Source organism: Anser anser (genome assembly GCF_964211835.1).
Source record: "Anser anser genome assembly, chromosome: 9".
In the NCBI taxonomy this organism is placed as follows: Eukaryota; Metazoa; Chordata; class Aves; order Anseriformes; family Anatidae; genus Anser; species Anser anser.
Genome location: NC_139729.1, coordinates 21,881,492 through 21,907,680, shown reverse-complemented (window position 1 = coordinate 21,907,680; position 26,189 = coordinate 21,881,492). Strand labels below are relative to the sequence as shown.

The following is a 26,189-nucleotide window of genomic DNA, read 5'->3' as shown; positions in this document are numbered from 1 at the left end:
TCATAAATTGAGGTTTCAACAAAGAACCTATGACATGCACCTGAGCAAAACTTGGCAGATCACAGCATACTCCATTTATATAATGATCACTTTGGAAGAGAAAAGGTTAATTGAATCATATACTTGGAATACTGGGTGATAGTCAGTCTCCTTCAAATCTGACATACACCATCATTCAATTTCCATTGTTCTTCAATATAAATCATGTTAACTAAAACTGTGCAATCTGAACGTTCACTCCTTAAATAATCAAGAAAAGTGAGACCAGTCTCACTCCTGGAAGGCTCAGTGTACAGCCCAGGGCTCCTTTTACTTTAAGCAAACGGGGGAAAAAAATGGTGATTTCACTTTGAAATTGTTCCTATATGCTTAGACTGTGATTGTACATCTTCAGTATGCTCAAATACATACATAATATGCAAAACATCAATGTCATTCATTTTAAAAAAAACACACTTTTTTTACTGGTCTATGTGTCTCTATCTTTATTCTTGACTTCAGATTAAACTAGGTTATATCTGCATTTTGCAAATCTTTCTGCATAGCACTTCTAAAGCATGGCCTATTCTGTCCAACCATTCAAGTGAAGTCTTTACCCAGATTTTCATTAGCTTTTGGCTGAGCTTATGCTGGGCCTGGCAAAAGCAAGCTTGCCCCACTCAGATCCACTTAGGAGCTTTCTGAAAAGATCATTATCTTTTATCTTACCCCATCTCTTTGTATTCCTCCACCAGCTTCACCTTCTATTCCCTCTAACATAACACACTTACCAGGCTTCCTTTTTAATAGCCAAGAAAGGCTTTTGCACTTCGCTTATCACTGATTTGCTACTGAAGAGCTAGCTTCAGCTACCACCAAACGGCTAATGATGCACTTGATACATTTTCAAATGAGCATCAGCATGCTTTCTCACATAGTGCTCGTTATGAGAGGTGCTCCCAAATTCACAAGCCTTCTCTGAGTCCCTTTTCAAAAGTCTCCTTTTCCACATCAACTACAAAAACTGTGTGTTCAGTAGCTCCAGGTGAATTTTTCTTCCATGAATATATATATATACACGGTTTTTTGAGTTCACAAACTTTTAGCATTACCATGTTCTGAGACAAAGAATTCTGCAGGAATATTCTAGGAAAATATACCTGATTTTTCTTATCTTGGAAATCACCTTCTAGTTTCATTTGATGCCTTTAGTTTCTGCTTTACAGGAACAACCATCACTCCCTGTTTACCTTCACCACAATGCTCACAATTTTACAAACCTCTCCCACAACCTCACTCAGCTGTTGCTGGGTTCCTCCCAGTGCAAACTGAAGACCACTGGTCTGCTTAATGCAAATCTTCCGCTACCGATTCTGACTGCAGAGGTGACCTCGCTTTTTGTTCTGCAGGATATTTCACAAAGTTTCTAGTGAAGACATAAAGAGAGGTGAGTTTTTCTCTATAGCAGTACAAGCTCCTGGAACTGTTCTACTTCAGGGACGTACAACGCTGAGTCCAGTGTCAGGAGTACAAGGAAACGTGCCAGCACTGTAAGTTTCTGCTGCAAGGAAAAGAGATGTTCCACGTCACCCATGCCAGCAGAAGGGAAAGGAGAACAAGGTAAACTGATCTGTCAAATTTTCCCTCAGCTGCTATGGTTATTTAATCTGCACATCTTGTCTTACTACCATGAAAAAAGAATTAGATTTTCTATCAAGGGCTGAACTTTACTGAGGATGGAGAGGTAGCCGTGATGAACCAGAAACCTGCAGGGCAGCCACAGACCTGGTTCCTGTGCACTTCGGTAGCAGCTCTAATACAGGCACTGTTAGAGCCTAATCAGCCTCCTGGTCCAATTCCTTATTCTGCAACAGCAGGAGGAAAAAAAAAAAAAAAAAAGTGATCTAATTCCAGCTATAAGAAGCAAAAAGGAATGGAAGAAAAGGAAGTTCAACATGCATGCCTCCATTAATCCACTAAATGAGCAACCTCCCCATGATACCCACAGCACAGCAGTAATGTCCTAATAAATTCATATTTTTAACTTTAAGTCAGGAAATCCATTTTCAGTACAGATTTGAAGCTGACTCAGGCCCAAACTAATGAGATTCTCTAGTATACTGGTTTTGCTTTCCCTGACGTGTGAACCTGCGAGAACTTCGGTAAGCGCACTGGAAGGTTTTATGGTTTCAATGCTCTATGGTTAAAGCATTTTCTGTTCTTTTCTGAGATGTCTTACATCTGTTTAAAGAACTACTGCTCACTGAGTCACAGATATTTCCAAGCTACTAGCCACAGTCGATCACTGTTATTTTTCACTCTCCAAGAGAAGCAAGATAATCATCAGGGAAAATAAAATCCATGGCACCTCACTAAGTTAATACTGCACATCCAATAAAAATAATCACTTCAGAAATTATAAAACCAATCATACCATTTTATCTTTGATGTTGCCTATAGTTTCTCTTACTACTCTTAGCCATTTTTTCGTGTTTCTCTTAAGGCTCGCATGAGGTGACCTAGTTTATTTGCACTCTTCCCAAACCGTGAAGAAAAACACGTTAACATAAACCAACTGGTCCCGGTCACTTTGAAATGAGCTTTTTCTCTGCCAACTACTCGCCCCGTGCCACCCCTGCCTACTGCCTTGACACTTTCCAGCCATTTTTTCTCCCAGGCCGTTGCTGCTGTCTCCTTGTCCTCAAACCCTGCCTGATGCCTCCCGGCTCTTATCCTGGGCTGATGCCACCACCTTCTCTCTCCCAGGCCAAGTGGGCACTTGGGTTCCACCTCACAGCCCGGTGCTCCTCAATGTTCATGTCACCAAATGTCACCACGTGGCAATCGGCAGCTCAAGCAAAGCCAGGAGCTGCTCATCAGGCACGCGGGAGCTGGCTCTGCTGCTGCTTCAAGGAAGGTCCTTCCCCGTGCAGCAGCCTGCGGACACCACCAGAAACCACCACTGCTTCTCTTCACGTGCTGGTGGGGAGCTGCTGAATCCGAGCCCAGCTTGGATTTAACACCAGAACAGAGAGAAAGACACGTCGCCTTTCCCCCACCTAAGCAGTAGGGTGAAAGCTTCAAGTTCTGCTCCAGCGAAGGTAAGGGCCCGTGCCATCCCTGGCATATGGTATTACTCAGGTTACTATTTTCATCTCCGCTAAGGCAGCGCGTCTGGTAAGCTAATAGCCCCAATATTGCGTAATACGACAAGGGTAAAAAGGCAAAACAAACAAACAAGTAATAGCAGTGAGGAAAAGGTCTTTAAAAGTGGTGTACTGCTGTGGCTTTGTTCTGCTGTTCAGAAAAAGAAAAAAATAAACAACCTTGCAATACGCTGCCTGGAGCAAGCTAAACGCGAGCTTCCTCTAGGTTAATGACTACCTGCTTCCCCACTCCAGGGGCATACCCAGAAGTGCCATGGGCCATGCACCAGCAAACAAGCACCTCTGGTAGTTACGCCAGGGAATATTCAGTGAACACTTGCCATTAAGCATGAGCCTGAAGGACAGACTGAGAACTGTCAATGGATCCAAAGGGCACGTCATACAGAGATGCAAGAGCCCACCATTTGCACCAAGTAACTTCATTTCTTTAAAATTACCTTAACTGCGCACGCCTGTCAGAAGTTCACTTCCAGAAAACATTGTGAAGTTTGTTTCTATATTAAGCAAACTCACCTCTCAGTTATCCTCAAGCTTACCAGAAGCTGTTCCAGCTCTTACGGAGTTTCAGAGGACACCAGAAAATCTGCAAGAGTCTGGAGCCAGAGCCTGGGACCACAGACTACAAGCACACACAGCACACGGAGGCCAGGAGGTAGCGAACACGACCCAGAAAACGTGACCCCAGAGTGCATCTCGCCGTGCGTCTGCCTGAGCAACGCGCCGAATCCCCGGCAGTAGATTGGCCCACTGCAGGACGGCAGGGACAAGCTTCAGCGTGCTTTTGCTTTTACATCTGGCACAGAAGGGCTTGAGAAGGATACCAGAGATATATGATGTCATGTTCTATTACAGGCTAATAGAGATGTTCTCTCCTCATGCTTTGCACAGTAATGATTTCAAATTCCTACAGTGATAAATGCTGTTCCTTGTTTTGCAAGGTTTTTTTTTTTTTTTTTGCTACAAATGCAATCACCTTTTCCCATTCTCTCTGCATCCACACTGAGGACCCCAGCTGAACCAAGCCAAGGGCTCCTTCACCTGAAGGTGAACCACCACAACGCACAAGACAAAAGGTAAGAAATTATGCAGCCACACTGAATTTGGACCAGGAAAAAAAAAAAAGTCAGCTGTGACGTGGCGTACACTGTGTTTGATCAGACACCCAAGGCAGAGATTTGGTCACGTCATGTCCTTGCTGATTCCCTGGAAATGCGACAGTCAAAAGCACACTGCCAACTGATCCGCTAGCCCCCACCTAAGTCTAGTTCTGCTTGGGTTTTTAGGTAGCTTAGGTAACTTGCCTAGTCTTTACATCAGGCTAAAACAGGAAAGATGAATAAGAATGCAGACGGGATTGTCATTTCCCATTTGGCCATGTACTAAGGGCAATTACTGCAGGAAGCTTGAACCATAGTATTTAGGTTTGGGGTTCTTCATTATCTGCTCTCTGAAACTGTACAGCTGCCTACACTTGTTGCTCAGAGTAACTACAAAAATAGCAAAGACACCCACCCCACTGCCACTCCAAGCTTGCCATTTCCAGGAACAAGCAGCTCAATAAAATGCTGCAAGAAGTCATCACCGATCAAGAACACGTCCTGCCTAATACCTGGCCGTGCGCTGCTGCACAAGACAGGCCAGAAGCAGAAGTCACAAGCAAGTTAAACTAATTCAGTCCCCGCCACACAAACACAATGCTTCATGTCATCATCATTTGATACCGGTCATGTCATCATTTGATCAGTATTGAACTCCGCTGTTCCTGACAATTGAGAAGTTTCATTCTGAATTACACACAAATAACTGTGACCGTTCAGCATGGCCTCCTGAGATCTTGCCTTTGCTAATAGGATTAAAAAAAAAAAATGCATTCTCTAAACAAAATTAAAAACACAGAAACACTCCAATGAGCCCCAGGTGCCAGGGCAGGTGTCCAGGCTAACACAAGGCTTTTTTGCAGGCTCTGGATCTACACTGAGTTTCATGCAGCTCGTTCCCCACTTTTCAGGGGAAGACCTCCAAAAGCAACATGCCTCAGCACAGCACAGCTCTGACCGCACGTTCTGGGAAGGATCAAAATTATAACGTGCCTAGGTCTGAAGTTGGACATACAAATGAAAAATATACCATAATAAATATATGTATCGATTACAAAGTTCCAGAAATTCTCTCCCACAAACACACTCGCTTAGTTTAATTTCAAATAAATTGAGGAGTGGTGCTGCGACCATCAATACAGCTGCTTAATCGGTTAGAGGCTAGCTGCTGCTGAATAATGCAGCGCATTCGCTCCCAAATGAGATTCCGTTTTTTCCCCTTAAAATTTGACTGTTTCGTCCAGCTCAACAAGTACGAGGATACCTAGAAAGGCTTCAAAATATCACACAAAAATTGCCACCACAACTTACTGTCTCCAGAACATACTCCAGGAACAGACACCTCTATACAAGAACAACTTTGTCTTACGGGTTGTCTAAAACTGCCAGAGCTCTCACAAGTGGAAGATCACTCTTTAAAGATCTACTCATCTACATGTGAAAGTGAAACCACAATATATTCTGTATGCCCAAGTTACCCAACGTCATCTAGAAATTAATTTGGTGAACTAATTTAAGCAAGTAGTTTTTCTAGCTCTGAATAGTTTTCAGTGAAACCATTACGTGTTCTTCTTAACTAAGCCCATCGTAAGCAAACACGTGCTGAGAAATCGCCTTTCCCTTCCTACTTCAAAACCACATGCCCCGTGTGTTACTGAAATCTTGGACCATTCATCCTCAGCTAAACAACCCTGAAACCAGCTATTAAACACACACACCCACTGCAGTCCAAAAGCACAAAAAGTAATTTCCTTCAATTGTGGTATAGCGATAAGACAGTTAGAAAACACTCAAATACAGTTTCATTTAATGATAGCAACGGGCTTCACGTATCCTCCAGCAATAACCCCAAAAGATCCACCTTTGCAGCCTTTCTTGAACAATTTCTCACCCCATGGCTGTTTCCAAAGCCAATTCAATTCTTCCCATGAGCTCTTTTCCCTTCAGTGATACCTACTCGCTCCCTACTTAAAATCTATGTCAACTCGTATTTCTGTCAATTCCAGCCTGACCTGTTCACGAAACATAAGAAACCGCCTCTTATCAGATCTGTCCACAAGCCACCCAAACCATTACAAGATTTTCTCCCAGTAAAGGCTGGGATCAAAGCCAAGCCCGCTGCCAGAATGAACTCAAGACACAAAGGAAGTCAATATAAGATGGGACTTCTCGAGCTATGAAGTACGTCTCATCACCGCGAGTGATAAATGAAAATAGAAGTCCTTTCTCCTCTGGGAGTCACTTATTTTCATAAGTGAAGTCAGATTTTAAAAAGATCAATTGTTCTGGGACACAGGCGGATCTACACTTCAATACGTGTAAGATGATTGAGATCAGCTGAGGACAAGACACACTGGTTTGAGCCTCAGAGGACACAGCGATAGGAGCCAACCGGACCTAGGGGCCCCCAGAAAGGCACAGATCTGGCTGCAGTTTAACATCTCGCGCACTGCCACGGGCCTCAAGAGCCTCCCTCCCTGTTCAGCCTCCCTTCCTCCCCAGCTCCAACCTCTTCCCGAGCTGTCCCCAAGCTTCAGGGGCAGCAGTGACAGCAGGACACGGGCAACGCAGCTGCAGGCGCCGGTACCGGCCTCCGCTTCCCAGGCCTGGTCGGAGTCCGGGCGTTTTAACTACAGCTTACATCTCCACCGTATCTTAATATTTGCATATAGCTTATTTCATTTATTTGCATGCCTATCAAAGGAGTTGGGACGTTCTATAAAACCTAAAATATTTTTTCACACAAATTTTATAGGAATCACACATTGAATTAATTGTAAGTCAATATAATGGACCACAAAATAAAAATGACCCCATAAATAGCAAAGTCCTTCAGTCTTCCCATGCTACCCCCATCCTAGTCATCATACCACTTCACTAAACACTAGAATAATCTCTGCAACTCGAATTAAACAGAATGCAACTATTTCATTTACACATACAGAAAAACCAGCATCTGCGCCCACAGAACATCAAAGCAGGTATTCCAACCGCAGTCAGAGGGTCACTGAGTTTTCTGGTGCATTTGCACAACGTTCTAAATGTTGCAATATTTCCACTTCAAAAATATACTTTGTAAACATGTCTTTAAAAAAAAAAGTTCAAGGTACAATGATTCAGAGATGAAAAAAACTCTTGCCCTGCTCCTCCAGCTTAAGCTGCCCACAATGGAATATTATTGTAAAATTTCTAACAGTAAAAAACCACGATCATACCTACACTAGGGTCAGACTGGGGAAACAGGTGGATGCTCAACAAGAATCTGGTTTTGGTATTGGGCTTGGATAAAGCTGAATCAGTAGGGAATGTGTTGGGAGAGCTGGCTGTTACACTGGAAGTGGATGAAGAATGTTTTTTTATTGAGAAAGGCTGACCCTAGAGAGAAGCGACAGGTGTTGAGCAAGCACTACTGCTGCTGTAATCGATAATTATGTGGTCAGGCAGCGAGGAGGAGTTTGAATGGAAAACCGTGCAGCATTATTCTGCGGGTTTGGGTTTTGTCGTTGTTTCGTTTTGGAGCATTTTACTGAGATACATTTACTGATTCAAAAAATAAAAATATAAACATATTGTATCATAAGCAACAACTGTCTTTCAAGAACAAATTCTGCAGGTGTATAAGCAAGAAGAGACACATAAACCTTATACAATCTGGGCTACCCCTCCAACCAACACAGCAGCACAGGGAGCTCGGCATTTTCAACATTTATTCAGCAGATACAACTCTCACTAGTGCCCATCCAATATATTCTCACCACTCCTACATTCGCTTAAAGAAAAGGAAAAGCGTAATTAATTGCCAGATGCAAGGATTTCAGCAGTCATGTTTATTCTGTCATGCCCTTAAAACAAGCGTAAGTAGATAAAAGCCTAATACATTGAATAAATATTATGCAACTGCCTTCTTGTGAAAATACATTCAGAAAACTCTCCCACTGTTTGATTTCTACTGTTCATTTCATTTGTCTTGCTTCTTCCCATCACTCCACTACTTCCCTTCTCAGCTCTGGGATTTATTAACTTGAGTAAAAGTGATTTCAGTATTTCTACCAAAGCAATACTCAGCATATGTCTAGCATCTATATTTATACAACTCTAGAACTGGTAATAAACATGATTTTTGTATTGGCACAATACATTTTTTTTAATGAGACATCATCCCTCATCTCAGTTTACCAAGAATTACATTGGCCACAACTAAGCCCTCATCCCAGATTATTGCAACGCGTAACGAAGAGTCTGGGAGGCTGAATGGAAACTTCACGTTATTTATGAAGGAACTTCTTAACAACTGAGGGTTGGCATTATTCCCTCTCCATCTGTGGCCAGCAGGGCTACTCAAAGGGGAGGGAGATGCCTGGGAAGGCGTTAGGTGGAGAGGCTCAGACTTTGGAGATCGTTTCCGTGCAGACCTGCAGAATCCAACCACAGAGGCGTTCACAGCACCGAGCCAAAGCCGTTTGTCCAAGAGCGAGTGTGCGGTTCCTGGGTGACGTCAGGCGCCCGGGCAGCCAGCCAACTTCCTATGGAAGTGATTTCAATTTAATTGCATTTATCATATGATTAATTATGTAAGGAGCCAGCGGCTTGCATAGGTGTCCTTAGATTTTTGAATTTAGGAGAATAAAATACATTTTGAAAGTACAAATAAAGAGTTAAATTGAGGTGAACAGAAATCATATTCGAATTTCAAGCCTTCTTCTAAATCACTTATTCCAAAAAGGAACAGATGTTAGCCAAGACAAATTCCATCCTTGCTCAACAGGGACTCAGCAGCCTGCGATGCAAAGCAGAACATTTTCTCACCTGCAACTCTACATTAGTCCATACCTGTAATTATACCCTAAACATAAAGCCTTGCCCTTCTACTCATGCTTCATAATAGGTTCTCACTGCCTCAAGGCCTTCTGTGAGCATTCACAAGTTGTTTTTTTTTTTCTTCTTTTTCCCTTCAAGACCTTTCTTTCAAAACATTTCTCTTCGGTGACGTGCAAAAAACTCCACCCAACCAAAAAGCCAAACCAACTTGAAACCAGTAATGTTACAGGTTAGTGAAAGGAGCATTCCTTTCCCCGGACAGGACACAATCAGCATCTCCGTGCACACTTCCATCTGCCTGTCCATTCGCCCGTTGCCTCACTTTTTTATTGAGGATGTAACTGTACACAATCAAGCAGAAGTGGCCCCGTTTGGTATCGCAACGCAGGGATTACTGTAGCACAGGCAGCAGGCAGCGCACGTCAGGTGGCAGCCAGCGCTCTGCAGTGCTCCTGTCACTAAATGGCTGGCTGCTACCGAACAGCAATAGGAAGCTGGTGAGGCTCCTGCCCCGCTCCGACAGGGCACGGAGCTCAAAGCACTCACACGTCAGTGCTCAGAGCGTGGAGACTGCGTGCCCTGGGGTATGCGTGCCCTGACAGACAGAAGCGTGGCGTTAACCCAACGCTCCCCTTCCTCTGCATCCTGTCGGCCTGCTCTCCCCTCCCAGTCTGCAGAAAGGAAACGTGTGTTCGCCGCTCCCCAGCTCCGACTTCAGGTTCTGGCAGGGTGTTCCCAGGTCTCTGCTGCCCTTGCTGACCACCATCCCTCTTTGCCAAGCGGCCGCCCGGGGCTCAGTGACGAACAACAGGGCAGTGACAACTGCACAGGCCCTGCCCTGCCTGCAGGCCCACAGCAACACAACCGGGCATCCCGCTGCGATCCTGCAACATTTCCACGGAAATCTCCGCTTCGTTTCTGTAATTTGACTTCAGGCCATTCCCTAAAACTGTAAACTGAACAGACAAAACTCAGCGAATCCTTTCCTCCATGGTATTTTTTGCACAGGACCGTATTTGCAGTAGTGCGAATCACTCATCACTGTGAACTGCATCGTGCAACAAAGTGTTCAAAAGTATTCTGAAAATTTGGAGAAAATAAATTCAAAGCATCCATCCAGATAAGGAAAATACCAAATTGCGAGTTCTTTATTATACCAAGCAATGTTTAAGAATCTCAATCCATTCAACATATGAAAAACGTTTTGTCACAATTTATGGCATAAATGTTAGGTGAATATTAACACAGTTTAAAATTTATTCTGACGTCTTTACATTTTTGCTTGTGTACCAATCAGTGCTGTTTTATCATTTATAGCTATTAAATAATATCACATACAACCCCTCTACAGTGAATGATTCACTAGCCTGAACAGTCAAGTCTATCATATTAGAAACGCAAAAATTAAGATTCCCTGCGTCAGCTTACGGTTTAGAGAACAGCCCTCCCAACAACAAAAACCACCACCAACAAAAAAAATCCCTGACAAAAAGGTCATGTCTTTGCCAAACTTCCAGCATGCATTCTCAAACAGGAAATAAAGATTTTCAAGAAACCTTTTCAATGGGTTAAAAACATCTAGTGTTTTCCTCCGTCTTATCACACCAGCTGACCTGTTCCAGCTAATTTGGCAGGAAGGGGAACTTACTGTACCTGCTTGGTACAATATTATGAAGTATTTCGGCCTACTTATAAAACAAAAATTAAAATGTGATCCAATTTCATAAGCACAGTTGTTTTTACAAAGCTTTTCCCCACTGCAACCACATTTCCATGGGGATCGTAACCCCAAATAATCAAACAAACGACTGAATTTCCGCAGGCTCCACGACCCCACCCGCAGCTCCCTTCACCCCACGTGGAGGCTCAGCCTCCCCAGGGAAGGAGGGACAGCTTCGTGCCCAGAAACCCTGCTGTTCCCATTTAAAACACCAGGAAACAAAGCACATTTCCAAGTTTTGTCAATGATTGCTAGGATTAAGTCCAAATTAAAGTCCCAGACCAAAAAAAAAGAGAAAAAAAAGAGTAGGCATTGAGGTCTACAACTTCAGACTGGTTTTTACCAATGTAAAATGAAAGCTGCGACAAGCCTTACTTTGGTAGAATTTTAATACAATTCGCCACCTTTAGTTGAGCCTATCTACAGTCACTTGCAATCGTTCTGGTGTTACCAGCACTTGTGTACAGAGCAGCTCATACATACATTTATAGTAAATCAGTATAAGTACTCTATACGGAGGAGACACCTATTTTAACAAATATCCATAAATAGCCCCTTACAGGATTCTGCATTATATACTTATCCAAATATTGGGCTTTTAAAATTATTCTTGGCTAAGTAAAATGTTAAGAAAAACAGGCCATGCATATAGACTAGCAATCCTTAAATGCCTCACAGCACTGAACAGCAACACAAAGGATGCTTCTTACATAAATTCAGAACAGCAAGCACTTAATAAGTTGTCCACCTTGTTTTATAATTTATTAACTCCGTTTTGCTTTTGACTTCACGTATTTTGGGACTACAGTTAAGCAGGAAAAGAAAAAAAAAAGATGCATTTTTTAGCAAATTATAACCACACAGATATACTCCTCTTAGGACTAGGCCCAAGGTTGTGTGCACAGACCTAACTCTGCCTTCTGCACGTATACATTATGCAATGTGATGTGTGATAAATATGTAATTATGAAATCACACACTGTATTGCAAACAGAATACAATACTCTTCATTGACCCAGGAGAAGGCAGACTGCACCATGTTCTATCTGTGCTCCCTCCCCGCCCCCCTACATTTCATTTTCATAATGGTCCAGCACTTATTTTGCAGACTTTTTATACCATCTCCTCTCTAAGGTATGTAAATTATTTAGTCAACAGTAATGCATTATGCAATTTATTTTCAGCCAACAGCACAGCCCTCGTTAGGTGCAATTCATGGGAAGAAGCAGTTAATTATGGTAATTCATCTGCAGACCTAGGTGAGCAATTTCACCGTTATTCTGCTATCCTACTTAATATGCATATGTTGTATAAGAGCAGTTAAACGGCAACTTTCAAAAATGACATCCCAAGCCCTGATTCTGTAAGGAGCTCTGAACCCAGGCTTCAACACAGAGCTGCAGTAAACACTGCTCTGGGAGGAGAGGGAGCCGATTTACACTCCACTTACAGCTTGCGAGATGAGGGTTTAAGGTAGTCTACTGAATAGACCTCTACAAGATCCTGGAAATAATTCTTTGCTATTGTATTGCACTATTTGTGGAATGGTATGTGATCATATAATTAGAAATCATATAGTACCTTCACACAAAGAATACTTCAGGGCTTGTTGGGTAGGGTAGGGAGAAGGCTCTTCTTAAAAGAAAATTACATTATCTGGCAATTCAGAGCTGATCTCAACAACTCAGCAATGCTACCAGAGAGAGATTTTCCCTCTCAAACTTCAGAGGAATGTATTTTCAGGTCTAATTTCTGCCTGAGGAAGAATCATTTCCAAACAAAACCAGCTGAGGTTTTCAGTCATTAAGATGTCAGAAGTCTAAACAAAGTATTTTAGGAAAACAATCCAAAACGTGTCAATATAAAAATAAGAATAATAATACAAATCATTCCTTAACCACAGCTCAATGATTACAGTGATAGGGAGCAGAGACAGCATTTGGTTCAGAACCAACACCGAAAGAAGCACTTTGGAAAGGTGCAAGAAAACTATCATCGATTTAGTACTCGGTGGTCACGGGGGAGGAATGACGAAGGGAGGCCTCAGCCAGCGGGAGGTGCGTGGCAGTTTCACTGGCGCGGTGTCCTGCTTGAGCACACACTGGCTAACTAACCTCTCTCCTCAGGGCAGGTTCCAGTCTCATGCCCTGTTACCCCGGCCTTGAGGCCATCCCGACTGTCCTCCCCACGGGGCAGCTCGAGGAGCACCGGCATCAGCAGCCTCCCAGGCACGGAGAGGCAGTCCTTCATCTTGTGGCTCCTCCGCACCGCTCCTTGCCTCAGCCCTTTGGTGGCTGGTCACAAACCAACTGGTAGATGCTCCAGCTTATCTAACATTGGAGAGTGGGCATGTACTGAACGGCGGCCTTCTACAAAGCCCCAGCTGTCCTTAAATAACGCAAAAATCATAGGAGTCCCACACGCTTTGGAGAACGTGGCAAACTCAGCCACGTGTGCATGCAGCCCTGGCCTTTAAGCATAAAGCAGCCTGGAAAGCTGCAGTGCAACCCCCTCCCCCTGAATAAGGCCTTAAAATCATAATCAGCTTAGATGGCGGGTGCCTTACTGACAGAAGGCAAAGAAGTCCCCTTCTACTATGGCTTTAAACTAGAAGAGGGGAGATTTAGGTGAGATGTTAGGAGGAAGTTCTTCCCTCAGAGGGCGGTGAGGCCCGGGCCCAGGCTGGCCAGAGAAGCTGTGGCTGCCCTGTCCTTGGCAGTGCCCAAGGCCTGGGATTTGGGCAGTCTGGGCTGGTGAAAGGTGTCGCAGCCCATGGCAGGGGGCTTTAAGGTCCTCTCCAGCCAAAAGCAACCTGTGAATCTATGAAATTTCCTGTGAGCAACCCGCACTGTGGGTCTCTGTGGATCACTGCTCCAAGCCCCACACACAGCCGCCCGCTTGAATTTTAACCTCGCGCGCTTCAGTGCAGCTGCAGGACTAAAGCGTTAGTGCTCTGCAGCTTGTTTATGGCCGGCTACATGTGCTAGGATGTGTCTTGCCAAAATTCATAGCTAAAATAAAAACCAGTGTTCAAACAGCACAAAACTTCATAAAGCAAATAAACAACATACTGCAAATATTTGTCTTCCAAGCAAAGGCTACTTTCCTTAAATTTCAACATTTAAAGTGGCAACAAAGCATTTCAGACACTGAAACAAATGACTGGTCAAAAAAAAGCTACCCATTGTTGTCACCATTTTAAACGGTTTGTTCTTCTGTTCTCCTTAAACATGCACTGCACTCAAATTATAACTTAACAAATGTACATATCCCTAGACAGTTAAAACAAACAAACAAAAAAGAAACATTAAATGTAAATCATTCTGCTCAAACCAAGCCTAGAAAACTGCCAGCCCCAAAAATGAGTTTCACAGAGCCTTAATGCATCTGAAAACGGCTTACTTGCTAAACATGACAAGCAAATTCCAAACTGAAGGGAAACCCTTTCCCTCAACACATACATTAATATTTTTCTTTCCTGAAGGTTGGATCACTTCCAGAGAACCTGATTCGACTTCAATACAGTGATAATATATTTTTTACAAAGAGCACGCCGATTGCCTCAGAATATGAGAAAATGTTTCAACAAGGAAAGCAATGCAGTCAGCTTTTTTAAAAATATCCTAGGATCACACTTAAAAGCTTTTTTCTCCTTTTTTTTTTTTTTTTTAACAATTAGGGCTTGACTACAGCAACAGCTATATCTGCTGAAAATGTATTACACTAAACAGGAATGAGACACTTTCATTCTGGAGCCAGTCCAAAAATAATGTGAGCGCACTGTAAATTCCCTCTTATAACTTCAAGCCATGCTACCCAGCGAGTGTAAATGCTTTCTTGCAAAGTTTAAGGGATTTATTACAGTGTGATCTTTTTAAATTAACCAAAAGATACTTCTCAGTGTAACTATGGTGAAAATAAGAAAAAACCCACAAGATTAAAGCATGAATTACAGTACCAAAAAGCAAGCATACACAACTTTGAGTGCTCTTCGCAAACTGAAGAGATTTCCCCAAATCAGAAAAACCGACGAAAAATTTCATTTTCCAGCAGATGAAAAATTTCCAAACTATGGAAACAAAATATTGTAAAAGAAAGTTTGTACCACCGTCTGTACCGGCAGAAACCTGCAATGTGCCTTTGGAAGCACCCCGGCCTGGCTGGGGAAAGCCAAGTCCCGCGCCACGACGGCATGTCTTGCTAAGCGCGTCTCACGCCACGACCTGCAGCACTCCGCCTGGGGCACGCAGCTCGGACAAGCAAGGAAGGTATCACGGGTTCTTAGTACAGGGCGTGAAAAAGATTTTCATACAAGCTCAAACATTTGCTTAACTATATAAATTTATAAGCAAATCACTCTGATAAGTTATTAAGGAAGGCCCGGCCAAGTGGGACTGTGACCACATGACAAAGATCACGTCACCGTTACCCATTTTATGCATGGACAAATGCAAGCAGCAGGGCATTGGGGGCAATATGGCCACTATATACGGAGAGGCTGGTGTCAGGTGGGCTTTGCTATTAGCTGGCCTGCTGCAGTCCACAACTATTTTATCAGTTTTGCTCTCAGATACAAGAAATTCACGGCCCACCGGTCCTACGATGAGCAGCAGCTGACCACCACCTTTGTGGCAATGCAGGTGTTTGTGGCGTCGTGCTGGCAACTGGCTCAGGAAAAACATTTGGATTTTAATACCCCCCAAAATAGCCGATGTTTTTAATGCAAATCCTTTCAGAGCTGCTGTTTGCAGGACCAATAAACCACTGTATCAGCATGACAGAGCCAATAACCCACGGCACAGGACAGAAACTTTCTTTCCAGACAGAAAGGTGTGGGAGAGCTCCATGAGAGCAGAGCCAGCCGTGGGTCCCACCTCCTCTGCTGTGACAAGGAGCTGCCTGCAGGGCCATGCTCCCAAACTGATCCCCAACACAGCCCCCCAGGGAAATTCAGCCTTCCCACCACCCCCCAAAAAAGAGCTGCAAAAAGCACGTGCGGGCTTCTATTAAAACTTCATATACAATTCCATTTCCACATTACTAAGGACACGAACATGCCTGACGTCAACATGACTCCCCACCACGTACGTGCACTATCAGCAGGTACTTCCAGCACGGACCGTGTGTCGCCCAACAAGCAATCCTCAGAGGCTAGGAAAGCAGCACAAAAACAATGAACACAAAAAGAGCGCTTGCCTGAAATAAGAGTAAACAGAGGAGAAAAAATAAAAGCCACTTTATACTGCTATGCAGCCTTTCAGCAGAAGATCTCAGAGAACTGGTCTCAAAAAAACTCCTGTGAAGTGTTAAATCACTGATGCGTGGGTAATTTTGTTAATCCATTAGCTGAGGTCACACAGCAGCAGAACTAACAGATAATCCTGACACCAGATTTCTGTCCTATCCACCATGTGGACAGAAAATCTTCAGTGATGTAAACTAAAACAATTTAAACACAGTTATCTATTATATACAAGTATATTAGTCAACCCAGAAAAGCAAGATTTGGGGCACGTAAGGTGTCTCTGGAGATTCACCACCGATCTGTAACAGTCTATGAAGATGTATATCCAGAAAGTAATTCCAACACACCCTCTCTTCTGGCAGTCCTGGCAAAGGGACTGTGTAGACAAATATCAGTGGCGCTCAAAAAGAAGTCTGAAAGCTTTACACAGAAACACACAGAATATATTCCAGTATTGCAGAGCACCTGCTTTAGGATGCCAAAACCTTGACATTCATCCTGTATTGAAATTTAAGTAGTATTTTACAGATTGCCTGCAAGCCACCACAACTGGGGAAGTCTTCTTGTATCGGAGGGCAGGCAGGCAGGCACACAGCTGACATTGTCAACGTGCAGTCAAGACAAGCGGTGAAAATTTCTAGCAGAGTCAGTGGTGTTTTATATTTAAGCATCCCGGTAACACCTGTTATGGAGCTCTCTCAATTCAAGACCATTTTAGTGAATGCTCTTGTACTGGTGTAAAATACACTGCAAGCACCTGTTTCTGAATAGAAAAAAAGACTGTCTCAAGCTAGACTGTGAGCTAACAGGAAGAAAATATATATATATATATTTATATTCTAAGAATACTAAACCAGACGATGAACTACACTGGCATTATTAAGGTACGCTAAGAAAAACAAAAATAAATTGCTGTAGGCAGGGAAGACTAACTAATCTCCCTGTTTGTCCCTAGGCAAAACTGAAGGCGATTTCAATGGGATTCCCCCCAGGTACGGCTGGATGACCACATCCACAGGCTCCGCATGCCAAGTATACTCCTGCAGCAAGTCCGCTGCCTACACCCTAGTTCCACTACGTACATCCTGATTGTGGAAATTCATAAACACCAAGAGCAATTCAGAGGTGATCCACAACCTGTGACTTCAGCAGAGACAAGGGTCACTGTTACCAAGTGTCAGCAGTGTTGTACTACGGGACTCGTATCTGAAAGACTTCCAAGAGAAAATCTGTTACCGACGTTCTCAAAAGCACATCTTGCATTCTTTCTGGCCCGCGCACGTCTATGCCAGAGGTGCAGTAAAAGCTTGTTATCCATGGGTTTTGCCAGGCAACAAAGTGCGAGAGTTTATGGTGCATTAATCTCTTCATTTATTTTCTTATGTTCCGCAGAACTAGTTACCAAACAGAGACACGTGCCTGAATATTAAGCTACAGAGTATTTCACGTATTATACTGTTTCTAGATTAATTTAAAATGGAAACTCTATAAAGACAATCTTCCAGCTCTGAAGTCACAATTCTGCAAACTCATCCGTGCAGCACAGGACAAAAGAGGCTGTCCACACGTATCAGCTTGCAGTATCAAAGCTATATTTGTTCACCTCGAACAATGGGGCATGTGACTTGTCAACACTACCCACAATAAACACAATAAGATAAGGCTGTGACTGATTTCATCACGACTTTGTTTTTGTTCATTTTAAGTCACAATGCCAATAACATTTATGGCATAAAATCCCTTATTTTGCAGAGCACAAAGCTCACCTCACAGCATGCTGAGCTTTCCATTCAAACTTCCGCAGCTTTTTGCACTCTCCCTGGCCACCCGTGCCAGCTGCCCCCAACATCTCCCTTTGACTTCATCAAGCCCTGGACCGACACTCGGCACGTAAAGCCAAGATTATTTTTATCTAATAAAGGCACTGCCAAAACCCGCCAGCCCCGTCTCCCTTTTTGTGGCCGTGTCCCATCAATCCCATGTCCCCGCCGGGTCCCCTGGCCGCTGTATGTGGCCCTGCCGCCAGCAGCGCAACGTCCCAGCCATGGTGCCACAGGCCACATGGGATCAGCTCCCAGACACACGTTCAACTAACGTTAGGAGAGAGGGGAAGAAAGCAGAGAAAACCAGGAGAAACAAAAAGGTGATGGGGAAAAGGCATGGACCCGCTGCAAAGCACTGACAAAAGAGCAGATAGGGAGAATGTGAGAGAATAATCCAAAACAATAAAAAGCAGAGAGAGCAACGAACAAAACCAAAACAAAAATGGGAGATTAGAAAAACAAACGAAGACTTAGGAAGGGATTACAGTAAAGTGATGCAAACTGCCATGCCCGAGACAAACCCCCGCGTGCATTCAGTGAAGCGTGCTTCAGCAAACACCGGGACGCAGAACCAGGGAGGAGAGAGCAAGAGCACGCTGCCCGCGGGAAGGGGTTAATTTTAGCAGGAACGAGCAGTACAATCTAGCACCACTTGTGCTTTATTACACAGGGGGGCTGGGAGGGTTATTTTAATAATACAGAACAGCAGTAGGCCCAACAGCACTCTCCTGTTCTTCTGGACAAATAAAAGCAGACAGCCATGGGCAGGGGGACGCCCGTTACAGTTCCAAACTTTCACCATTTATAGTAACGTTCCGCAAATGAAATCTGATTAATTGGATCGCTGAAAAGGTGGTTTTGGAAATGCTGCTTTTCTCTCTCTTCACCTTGACAAAGGTCCATCGCACAGGCAGGCAGTTGCAGCGGGGAAGGCAGGCAGCACGCCGACAGACGCACGTCCTGGCCAGGTCTGACACAGCCTCACAGCATGAACGCAGCTCTCGGGAGCTCCTTAGCAAGGTCCAGCGTACACAGGCCTTGATGCTGGCGATCCCGGTAATTCAGGAGAGCAGAAAGTCTCACAGCCTGCCTGATGGAAGCGCTCCTGGCTGCAGTCTGACATCTCCCATACCCGCAGAGCCTCTCATACGAAGTCACCAACGGTGCCAAAGAGTTCGCTGGAACAGCAGACGCGCTCGTCCTGGCTACTTCTTTAATTCCTCTTATCCTTCACCCAATTTTTTAAGTTACTTTTAGCATTTGCGTCCATCCAAACCGGCCCATAACCCGCCCAGTTTCGCTCCCTCGTACACCCGGCATACCAGCCGCGGTTAGCCCAGGCCACGACGGATGGCCTGGGACAACGTGAGGAGCTGCCAGGAGCAGCCAGCCTGGGGCTTCGGACACCCAGCCCCGCAGGAAGCGGAGATCTTTTAGGATCTAAGCCATCCCCATCTACAAGCAGAGGGTTCACTTTTAGGATCTAAGCCATGCCCATCTATTTTACCAGAAATCAATGTACCTGGGAGGCCTGCGGTGCCCAGGGACCCTAACAAACGGCCAAGGAGTGTTTTGTTGTTGTTGAACAGAACAGGCTCTAACAATGTAATTTCTGATGCATTGTGTGTGTACTGCATGTATGGCAGGACAGGCTCTTAGAGAGGCCCTTGATGAACTAGAAATAAACAAACCGTATCGAAATAACCTTGCGTGTGCAGACAGCAGAGGAACCAACCAGCACGGCCCCTGCCAACACTCAGATAAACAGATTGATATTTCTAATGTAATCAAAGGCCATTCAGGATCCGCTGTGGAAGACGGTAACAGACATACAAAGCATTTTTCTTACAACTCAACCACTTGAGACAAGTATTTACTATAATGGTGAAAGCTGTACAAAAAAAGTTGGTTTACATTAATCAGCTACATTTAGACATCCGTTTCGCTATCAGATTAAGCTCACCAGAACTGCTTAGTAGAGTGTTTCACCCTATTCTTAAGGGGTTTTTTTATAGCAATTTAATGTACAGAAGTTTTGTATTTTCATCTTACACAGTGCTAGAAATTTACAGTTTAAGCAGGGTAAAGGCAATCTAGGTGTTTATTTGAAATAAAGCGACAAATCAGGTACTACGTCTGCATCAGCAAAACGTTTCAATTTTACAGTGAGTACAAACCCCGCTTCTCTAAACCACAGGTCTGCTGCTACAGGAAACAGTTAATCTGTTGCTGTACAATATACAATTTATTTGATGTCAACATTAATAGAAGGTTTGACAACATTGTTCTTCATTTTCCTCCATACACATCTGTGCTAACTTTGCTTTAAAACTACATTAGAAAGTATTAAATCTGATCAAATGCAACTCGAAAGTAAATATGTTACAGATTCACAAATAATCATCATGGCAAAAATCCATATTTTTTACAGAGCACTTCCTAATTAAAATTTATCGCTAAGAGTCTGTATTTTAGGAATGCGTGTTTGTGTTAATATCCAAGCAAAAATTTCTGCACTGGAGAAGAAATGTTGACATCCGTACAAAAATTAGCTGTGATTCATTGTTTAACAGTTGTCTTCCCTTCACAGAACACCGCAGACTGAAGGACATATTGCCAAACTGAAAGCACCAATACTTCCTTTAACCTAATATAGGACAAATAAATACACTTCAACAGCTTCTAAATCTTGCACGTCCTACTTTTTTGACCCAGATCTCTTGTTATTTCCCCCATAGGTCTATGGGATATCAAAACTATTTTTTCCCCACAAATTTAGACGCAACCTAAAAGAGGAAAAGTTCTCATCACTGCTGTGAGCTCAGCAGACCCGGACGGGGGATCTGCAAACAGACTCAGCTCGGTTAAAATCGATTGGTATTTTAATGTAAAATTTTCAACCACACTTAACACCACTATTAATGATAAATGAAAATATATATATATATTTACTATTTTTTACAAGGAAAAGAAATGTATTTTCAGAAGTCATGCTGACACTTGAAAAATAATCAGCCTGTCCAAAAAAAAAAAAAAAAGAGACCTGTAAAACTCACTCTTCTTCTCCTCAGCCAGCCTGAACAACAACTTCTAGGAAATCCAACTGCCTCTCCTTTGCCTGCCACGTTCAGGGAACCACCAGGGGACCAAAATCCACCTCACATGTGCTTGCAGTCAGAAGAGTTCCCAGCTCCGAGTCTTCCGGTGACAGGTCAACCCGTGGGCCTCAACTTTTACCAGTTAACGTCAAAGGGATGCAACTTTGGGGATAGGGTATATTTAGGGCTCTAAACCTTGAGAATTTCTGTGGTTTTGGCACCCGGCACAGCATTTAGCACCACGTTTTCATGAATAGTGAGTATCTGACCCTTAACTCCTACCCTTGGAGAAACGCTCCACAGGCACGCTGCTCACAAACCTCTCTGGCATGCTCGCAGCCAAGGCTTTTGCCAGCAGACACGCAACCGCACACGGGGCAAGGAAGTTTCCAGAGGCGCTTTCCCAGTCCCATTCCATACAACCTACGAACAGCGTGACACCAGCTGGATCCAACAGCAGCTTCGCACGAAGCCGGGGAAGCGATTAAACCCTCCTGTGAACCCCCCAAAAGGTTAAAAGGAGCACTAGGAAAGCCACAAAGACAGCTGCTTGCCTGCCTTGCCAGGCTGGCAAAGCGACCGCCCTGCCGGGCCGGGGGAGCCTCCTGCTCTGCTCCACCAGCGCGGCCAACGCCGCCAGTCAGGCAGCTCCAGGTAGCCCAAGGAACGCCCAGTGGGTTTCCGTGTGGCACACGGGATGTGGAGTGTCCCTTGTGCATGCTTACACTGAAGAGAGACTGAACTGCATCTTAGATCACAAAAAAAGGAGAAAAAAAAGTGTTTTTTCTCTGAATGATTCTGATTTTTTACTGCTGGACGTTACTAATAAACAAGATTGCTCCTTTGCAGCACAGAGACTTCAGAATTACGACAATAAGCACAAGCCGGAGTACACAACACGGCCTTGCTAATGCTACTCCCAGAAAGAAACAGAAACTACACCCTAACAGGATTTTGTGAAAGACAACAAGCCACACGTGAGCCTTGATTCTGAGATGCCGAGCACACACAGCGACCACCGGCCCCAGACACACCTGTGGGGACCCTTGGCCCAGATCTGTGTTTTACCTCACAGAGACGTGCTCTCAAGACGAGCGGTGGTGGCACGGCACCGGACCACCGTGAGCATAGGCAGCTGCTCCCCACGCGTCCGACACGAAGGCCTGGACGTGCTCAGATGTCTGGCAGTGCCCTGGCATCGCCACACGGCGCCCAACTCCACCACGGCCACTCAGGGGCTGTGAGGGGATGCTGCGAAAGCCGCTGCGTCTATTGGCAGAGGTGGTTGTGTAGAGCAACCCGTCACTTCTGAAGTAAGCTCTTACAGTAGGTTTTTCAGAAAGCAGCACCAAGCACTTTAATACTATTACTAAGGGAAGGGAGTATTTCCCGAGCCTTCCCCACAACCAGCCCGCACGAGCGAGCGGGGCTAAGCAGTGCACCCGCCACCCAGGCCAGGTCCCACCGCCGGCTGGCAAGGACCACTCGTTTCCTAACAAGGAAGAATTTTTTTAAGGCTCTTTAATGACATAAAAAGGAGAGGCTAAAGGATGTCACGGAAACTGACGTGGTGCCGGTATTCAAAATCAATGTTACAGAGGATATGTGGAAATACGGTTCTATGGATTTTTCACAGACAAAGGAGAACTCGACGTCAAGCTCAAACCCGGCCAGCAGACTCCATGGCGTTTTGTGTAAGCGATTTCAGCCTTGTTTTCACTACGAGAAGGACGAAAAGGGCTTTCTCATCTCGAGTGAGGTAACAGAAGGCAGAACCCTAACGAGAAGGCAGTTCACAGTTTTCACACAAACTGGCACGGTGATTTCTAGACCAGGCTTCCGCGCTTTTTTACTCAACCCATCGGCTCTCCTGACGCGACAAACACGCTGCCCTGTCCTCACTACTTTTTACCTCAAGTTAGCTAACGCGATTTTGTAAAATGAAAAATAAGTAAAATGGAGTCAACGTACTCCCGTATAGTTTCATCTGAAAAGATAATTCTTATTCTGCGTTTCATTGTCATGCTTTATCTCGGAGGAAACCCGTTACAAGGTGAATAAAGCCGTCTCCATCTACTCTGCCCGGGACCACCAAATGAACTTGGTTCTAGTAAAGTCACTTCTCATAAAGCTACTTTGCAGAAACTAAGCACATCTCAATTCAGAGCACTGCGCTTAGAAAGCTGTGTGCGCTGGGGACAGGGATATCCAAACCACGAGCAGGACGTAGGAAGTTTCTTCAGCGGCTGTTAATGCGAAGGTACCACGCTAACGCTGCAGGACAACTGAAACACACTGAGAAGAGCTGTCAATCACATTTCCTAATAGAAAGCTTCAGACACTTCTTCACCTAACACAAACATCTAAGTTTATCTTAAAAAAATGAGCACGCAGTAAGTATATTCTTGCATTAGGCACTTTTTGTAGGAGCCACACATGGATGCAGTGTGCGCACACACACTTTCACTTCTCTCCCAACCCGCAGCTACTTGCAGTGATATTTACGGGTCCCAGCCTTAAATATTGTTTATTATTACACACTGTGCATTATTGCACGCTGTGCCCTGTGTGCGCACATGTAACCACACGCTAAGGGCGGTCACTACACACGACATTAATCACAATTCTCAATATAAACGTGAGTTACGTTAGAATTCAGTGGGACTTCAGGAGGACGGATTCCAGCCTCGCAGCACCGCACGCCGACACCACACTGTCCCGCTCGGCCCTGTCCTCGTCCTCCTCCCAGCATGGAGACCACGCCACGACCTCCCGATTGTGCTCCAGGAGGGGAAGGGCCGGTGCCACATCCGTGCCCATCTCTTCACCCCTCGCAGCCTCATCAGAGCTCATGGCACCGTGGTCCCAAGCGGCCGCGGGCCCAGACGGGACGGGAGAGACCGGCAAAGCAAGCACAAACCGGGGCCGTCTCGCACGGCTCCAGACGAAGGGGATTACTGAGGAAGGGTGTCACGCTGGCCACCACCGTGGCCTTCCCCACGACATTTGATAGCACTTGGATACCAAAAAAAAGTATCAGTGTCGTGGAAGATCTGCATCCCATCGCCTGCCGTTAACGCGGAACACACTTATTTCTGTGTGCAGCTCCACAGGCGTCTGTAGAGTTCATTGAGCCGAACCAGACCGCTGCTGTTGAAGAAGTTGTGTGTGTTTCGTTACAGGACTTCCTTGCTCCTGCACAATTACATCCTTGTAGTTTGTGGGTCTTTATTGCCACTACAAAATTTATAACAGCAAACACATTCTGACTCAAACGTGAAGTCCATCTTAAATTAGATTCCATAAGCAAAATCAGGTTAGGTAAAATAACTCAGTTTGCTTTACATTACTTGGATCTGTTCTTCCTAACTAAAAAATATTACCTGAAAACAACATTATAAGCAATTTTGACCGTTTCCCCTAATCCATCCAGAGTCACTTTATGCTTAGGGCTGTAGCATCAAACTCTTTCATGATAGGAAAATAACTATGAAGTGCTGTTGCTGGGTACTTAGCACTTACACGATGCCTTACAACTTCAAAGCATTGCACAAACATCAATAATTACCATATATAGAGTCAAACTGAAAGAAGTATTCGTATAAAAGAAACACGGAAAAAATCATAACTGCCTGTTTGAAGAGGAAAAAAAGCTTAAGCAACAGAGTCCAACTGTAATTATTGCATTCTTTATGCTATGCACATACATTATGACTATGCATATTTAAATGAACAAAAATCATAAACTTTTGCACAGCCTTAGAAAAAAAAAGCCAAACCCCAACTCCTTTCATACATTTCAATTACATTTCCTTCCCCTTTCTCTTTCCTCGTGCAGCAAGAACTAAACATCTTCCAGGTGTTCTCAATAATAGCTCGGGAGGCACGCCACCAAGTTCCCAAGCACAGCACCACATGGGCCCTTGGTTTCATGGAGCCAAACCCCCCGTTCCCTCAATAAAACTGTGAGCGCACAGTCTCAGATGACCTTAGGAAAACAACACAACGCCGTGCTACTCCATCAGACCTTAACCAGGGCAAAGGAAAATAAAAAGGCTACGAGAAACCACTGAAAGTTTGGTGCCATCACATACACGCCACCACCTGCCTCCTAAGTCCAACCACCTCAACAGAGCAGCTCTTTCTTTTTTCTTCGGCTAAGAGGATAGCGGCCTTCACGCTCTTCTCCGTGAACACTCATCCACTTACTGAAGTTCAAGGACCTGCACAAGAGTTTGCAGGATCAGGCCTCGTTCAAAACACTTTCTGAAAACACCACCAACACAAACGCGTCCCGGGAAGGCCCCAAACCCAACAAGAGCCTCATGAGGCCAACCAAGCCTCCACCCTGCCCAGCTTCACATGGGGCAATGCCCCGGAGCTCCTGGAGCTCAGGTGCACCCCAGCACCCTGGGTGCACCCAGCAAAGCCCACGGGGAGCGACCCCGACCCCAAAAGCCCCTGCTGCCATACTCAGACCCCTGGTACAGCGGGATGGAGAGGGAAGCCGGACCAGCCCAGGAACTCTTGCTCTGCGACCCGGTCCTCCTGATCACACCTCCCATGCTTTGATAATAAAGAAGGAACACGTTTCGTGGTCTCTCCCATAAATCAGCAAGGAACCTGATTCACACAGACAGCAAAGCGGGGAAGCCGAGCACGCTGGAGAGCAGTAAAAACTTCGCTCGCAAACTTCACTTTCCTACGCAGCGACCTACAAACCAAACTTTCCTAAAAACTCACGTGTGCTCTGCAGCAACAAGGCTCCGCCGTGCAGCACACCCAAAGTTTCCTGCTTGGGGGAGGGGGACAGAGACCGGGGGGGGGGGGGGGGGGGCTTTTATCCCCTGGGGCCGCCTTACAAGGCGATTCTGCGACCCGGGATTAAATTCACCTGGCCGAGATTGAACCCCCACCCCTTGCTGAGTGGGGGGGGGGGGGGGCCGGCCCCGGCCCGTGATGGCCCCGGGGCTGGGGCCGAGCTCTACGGAGCCCCGCGGAGCCCTCGGGCAGCACGGCCCGGCCCGGCCCGGCCTGGCCCCGGGGCAGCGGCCCCACAGCCGCCGGGCCAAGCCACCCCACACCGCCCCTCCCTGCCCCCGGCCCCGGTACCTCGCACGGCTCCGCTCTCCGTTTCCCCCCCCCCGTTTTATTTTTTTAAATAATAAAAAAAAAAAACACCTCCCTTTCCCCTCCCCCCTCCGCGCATATTTACTTCTGGCGGGTGGGGGAGGGGAGGGCT

At 45.1% G+C, this 26,189-nt stretch overlaps 1 protein-coding gene across 6 annotated transcripts in view; it reads right to left on the bottom strand.

The window, feature by feature from the left end:
- The window catches only part of TBL1XR1 (TBL1X/Y related 1), a 111,432-nt gene that overhangs the window by 84,251 nt on the left and 992 nt on the right, over nt 1-26,189 (bottom strand). Inside the window, exon 1 of one of the 6 annotated variants that reach the window (XM_083849060.1) lies at nt 25,691-26,085. The exons of 2 other annotated variants lie outside the window; for them this stretch is intronic. The gene's annotated coding sequence lies outside the window, so the exon portion shown is untranslated. Of the gene's footprint in view, nt 1-25,690; nt 26,086-26,189 lie in introns of those variants that run through there. 3 more of the 6 variants (XM_083849061.1, XM_083849062.1, XM_083849063.1) reach the window with 3 other exon arrangements.